At 45.6% G+C, this 5,411-nt stretch overlaps 1 long non-coding RNA gene across 1 annotated transcript; it reads left to right on the plus strand.

Moving 5' to 3' along the window:
- Nucleotides 1–3,771, plus strand: LOC140488939 (uncharacterized). The gene is made up of 3 exons (XR_011963072.1): nt 1–40; nt 2,180–2,232; nt 3,713–3,771. It is a non-coding gene; the product is annotated as an uncharacterized lncRNA (long non-coding RNA).
- The last annotated feature ends 1,640 nt before the right edge of the window (nt 3,772–5,411 follow it).

The following is a 5,411-nucleotide window of genomic DNA, read 5'->3' on the forward strand; positions in this document are numbered from 1 at the left end:
CTGCTTGTGAGAAAATAGAGAATTTAAAGGTCTACATAAGGTAAAGTAATCTTCTGGACATTGCATGTGAAAACGTTCTCATCGAGAAAGGGAGACAGAATGACTGACCATTCACAAATACAGGACCTCGCAGAGCATTTTACAGCCAGTTGTGTGTTTTTGTGAACTCTTGTAACTCTAAAAGCAATTCAGACAAATTAGCTAAAGGGCTTCTTTAAACAGTACACTCCATGTGATGAGCAAAAAGGAAGGGGTCTTGCAGAGCAGCATTCCTCCCACTGCATCACAAACCTCAGGTTCAAGCCCCATTGATGGCCTTGGACGGTGTGACATATTTGGGCCACAACCAGGTCAATGGTTAAGCTGTAAGTCTTTCTGATGTAACGATGGCAGGCAGACCAGAGACAGAGGCTCTTGCTTGGCCAGAACCATGTGATAGCTGTAAAACAACAGCCTGCCCATGTTAACAAGAGTTCATTGTTTTCATTTGGCAGTGTCTGGGAGGGATGCCCGAGAACAGAGAGAACAACTGATGGTGACATTATTAATTAAGGGATAATTGAGTGAGAACTGTGTGTGTAGAGGGAACAAGTAATCAGTGAAGTTGGTGTTTTGTGATGTGCCAGCTGAAAGTAAATTATGACCAGAAAAATATATCAGAGATTGTGTCTAATCAACCTTCTAACCTCTGGCTTTGAATGTGCATTCACAGGTTCTTGCCACAGTCAAATATTACCCTCCTCCTAATGAACTACCATGCACACAGACACACACGCACACAGACACATGCGTTAACATACATACACAGACACATACTGCACACACACACACAGTAACACAGACACGCATGCGTGCACACAGATGCACACGAACACAGACAGACACGCACGCACATACACATGCGCTAACACAGATACACAGACACACACACAAACACACACACAATGAAATAGACACACACCGTGGCACACACATGAAGAAAAATAGCAGGAGTTTCTGAAATTAAAGCAAGATGTGGCTCTTTAATGTTGCAAATACATCCCCAAGTGTCTGCTGGAACATTTCAAAAGTATTTTCCACTCAATCTGATATTTCAGTGTGTCTATAGCCACAGGGAGAGGCTCGTAAGCCAGCCAGGGTCTGCTTGCCCACAGCTGCCAACACCACCCCTCTTGACCTGCAGATGGTCACCATGTCAAGGCCCAGTAGGAGCACAGAAAGATCCCACAAACTGAGATGCCATGGAGACCAAAATGATCTGTTTTTAGGTTTTGGTTGAGAGATAAACATTGGCCAGGATACTGTCCTTCCTCACAATAGCTCCAGGGATGTTTTACGCACCCCTTTGAGTGTGTTCAGCTGCCCTGAAAGACAGTTACTTCCTGCAGTGTAGCATTCCTTGGCGCTAGCCCAGGATTCAATACTCAAGTTGTTGGATCTGGTATCAAACCCACAACCTCCCCTGGACTATTGCTCACTGAATCCAAGGTGACATTACCACTGACAGCAGGAATAAGTGGCTCCAGCAAGAGCCAACGCAGGAACCTCCCTTTCTTGGCATTCTCGACCCATCTACAATCTTTGACATGGTTGAGAACACAATCCTCCGCAAACGCCTCTCCACTGTCAGATGTTGTGAAACTTGAAAGGGTTCAGAGAAGATTTACAGGGATGGTGCCAGGGTTGGAGGATTTGTCCTATTGGGAGAGGCTGAACAGGCTGGGGTTGTTTTCCCTGGGGCGTCAGAGGCTGAGGGGTGACCTTATAGAGGTTTATAAAATCATGAGGGGCATAGATAGGGTAAATAGGCAAGGTCTTTTCCCTGGGTTGGGGGAGTCCAGAACTAGAGGGCATAGGTTCAGGGTGAGAGGGGAAAGATATAAAAGGGACCTCAGGGGCAAATTTTTTCACGCAGAGGGTGGTACGTGTGTGGAATGAGCTGCCAGAGGAAGTGGTGGAGGCTGGTACAATTACAACATTTAAAAAGTATTTGGATAGGTATATGAATAGGAAGGGTTTGGAGGGATACGGGCCAAGTGCTGGCCAGTGGGACTAGATTGGGTTGGGATATCTGGTCAGCATGGACGGGTTGGACCAAAGGGTTCTGTTTCCATGTTGTACATCTCTATAAGTCTATGACTCTATGACTGTATTCTGAACTTTTTATTTCTGTACCCAGGCACCTTTGTACCTAAGATGGCGCCACAAGTGGCGACTTGTAAGCTTCTCACTGTGAGTACATGTGACAATAAAGTTAATTCTAAGATTCTCACCAAATGAGACAGGAAAACACTCTCCTAGTTTCAACCTCATCTGTCTAAACATAACCAGATATTTCATTCTTTTTATGCTTTGCCATGTGACCTCTGCAATCCTTAATGATTCTAACCTTCGACCTCCATACACCCTGCCCTTCAGTGACACCATCTGAAAACATCATGTTTATGATGTCATAACATTGCTGATATTTCATCACCATCTCTCCTGCCTCATCCATTCTCGCTATGATCTCAGACCTCATGGCTGACACGTGTTATTCGATAAACGCAAGTTTCTAACATTTGGAAATCGGGAAGGCCCAAAACCTTTGAGCTGGTAAAAACTTCATTCCCCAGCTATTGACTCCGTCCCTCTCCATAGCAACCATCTGAGGCCCGACCTGACTTTGCAACTTGGCTGCCTTGTTAGACATCCCAAGGTAAGCTTCGGTTGGATAGGGTACAGAAGAGATTGACCAGGATGCTGCCAGGAATAGAAGGTTTGAGTTTTAAGGAGAGACTGAGACTTATTTATCTGGAGTGTAGGAGGTTGAGGGGTGACCTTGTAGAGATTTATAAAAGGGGCATAGATAAAGTGATTGGCAAGAGTGTTTTCCTGAGGGTTGCAGAGTTCAAAACTACAGGACATATTTTTAAGGTGAGAGGAGAAAGATTTAAAAGGGATTTGAGGGGCAACTTTTTCTCACAGAGGGTGGTTCATATGTGGAATGAGCTATCAGAGGAAGTGACAGATGCAGGTTCAGCTACAGCAATTAACAGACATTTGGGCAGGTACGTGAATAGGAAAGGTTTAGAGACATATGGACAAAATGCAGGCAAATGGGATTAGTTTAGCTTGGGAAACTTGGTCAGCATGGATGTGTTGGACTGAAGGATCTGTCTCCATGCTGTATGATGTTATGACTCTACTAACACCATTAGTAAGCCCTGTTTCTACATTGGTAGCACTATCTTATGCTAGCCCAGTTCATCTGCCGGTGGACCAGGGAGCACTAAAGCCGATGGCTTTTATTGCTGGAATAAGTAGGTGACTTACAGTAAAGAAGGGGAGGAGATGGCCTAGTGGTATTAGCACTAGACTACTAATCCAAAGACCCAGGTAATATTCTGGGGACCTGGGTTCAAATCCTGTCATAGCAGATGGTGGAATTTGAATTCACTTTTTAAAAAAATCTGGAATTAAGAGTCCAATGAACCTATTGTTGATTGTCAGGGGAAAAACCCACCTCGTTCACTGATATCCTTTAGGAAGGAAACTGCCATTCTTACCTGGTCTCATCTTGTCTCATCTATGGCCTATTAGAGTCTGGACCCATAGCAATGGGGTTGACTCTTAATTACCCTCTGGGCAACTAGGGATGAGCAATAAATGTTGGTTCAGCCAGTGATGCCCTCATCCCATGAATGAATCTTTTTTTAATGTGGGTTTTCAGGTGTGTCTTAAAGGTGGACAACAACTTGGGAGTGGGGAGGTCTCAAAAGAGAATTCAAGACATACTCACCCTGGAACCAACTTCAGTTAACTGTGAGGCTGGAGTCCAAATATTTGACCGTAAGTTATTTGCACCTGAATGTATCAAAGAGGCACTAGTGTGATTACATTGTCCAAGGAAATTACAATGATCTCTACAATATCTCATCCTGCTATGTCGCCAATTAATGCTTGCACTCCTCCCAGCCAGGTGTTCCAGGTTCAAGTCCCACCCCAGGACCTGATGGTGATGGGCTCATCCCACAGCTGGAGTATCAAGTTGGAAATCCTCCCAGCACACTGGCAATGGCAGATGGTAAGAGCAGGAGAAACTCCTGGCTCGCCACATGATGGAGCCTCTACCAGACTGTAACATGCAGGTAATGGTGCATTGGGCTGTCTGAGTGAACTGAAACTCAGCACCTTCATGCTCAATGAAGGAGGAGCCCAGCTCATCTGTGCAAAGGACAGGACTGAAGCATTTATAACCAGCTTCTGCTGGACGTTGATCCATCTCAGCTATATCCTGAGGTCCCCGGCATCACAGATGCCGATCTTCAGCCAATTCACGTCATATGGTATCAAACAAATGGCTCTGGGTACTGGGTTACCGCAAAGGTTAAGCAACCTTCCAATACCGGCCCATCAGCTTCCTCTCCATCATTAGTAAAGTGATGGAAGGTGTCATCAACAGTGCCATCCAGCACTACCTGCTCAGCAATAACCTGCTCAGTGAAGCCCAGTTTGGGTTCCACCAAGGCCACATTACAGCCTTGGTTCAAACATGGACAAAAGAGCTGGATTCCAGATGGGAGGGGACAGTGACAGCCTTTGACATCAAGGTCGCATTCAACCAAGTGTGGCATCACAGAGCCCGGACAATTCTGGTGCGAATAAAAATCAGGGGAAGTATTTCCACAGGTTGCAGATATACCTGACATTAATGGAAATGGCCGTGGTTGTTGGAGGTCAGTCATCACAGCTCCAGGACATCTCTGAAGAAGTCCCTCAGGGTAGAGTCCTAGGCCCAACCATCCTCGGCTGCTTCATCAATGACTTTCCCTCCATCACAAGGAATTGGGGGTAATTCACTGGTGACGGCACATTGTTCAGCACCAATCGTAACTCCTCACATACTGAAGCAGTCCATGCCCAAATGCTGCAAGACCTGAACAATATCCAGGCTTAGGCTGACAAGTGGTAAGTAATATTCATGCCACACAAATGCCAGACAATGCCCATCTCCAACAGGAGTGAACTTAGTGAGCTCTTCTTGACATTCAATGGTGTTACCATCACTGAAGTCCCCCACTATCGATGCCCTTGCGGTTACCATTGATCAGAAATTGAAATGGACACAACGAAACAAATACTACAGCTGTGAAAGCAGAGGATTCTTTGGCAAATAACTCACCCCTGACCCCTCAAAGCCTGTCTGTCATCTACAAGTCAGGAATGTGACGGAATACTCCCCACTGCTTGGATGGGTGCAGTTCCAACAACATTCAAGGAGCCCAATACTATCCAGGACATCCACAAACATCCACTCCCTCCAGTACCAATGCTCAGTAGCAGCAGTATGTACTATTTACATGATGCACTCCAGAAGTTCACCAAACATCCTCAGACAGCACTTTCCAAACCCAAAACCACTATCTTCT

The sequence above is a fragment of the Chiloscyllium punctatum genome, chromosome 18 (assembly GCF_047496795.1).
Source record: "Chiloscyllium punctatum isolate Juve2018m chromosome 18, sChiPun1.3, whole genome shotgun sequence".
In the NCBI taxonomy this organism is placed as follows: domain Eukaryota; kingdom Metazoa; phylum Chordata; class Chondrichthyes; order Orectolobiformes; family Hemiscylliidae; genus Chiloscyllium; species Chiloscyllium punctatum.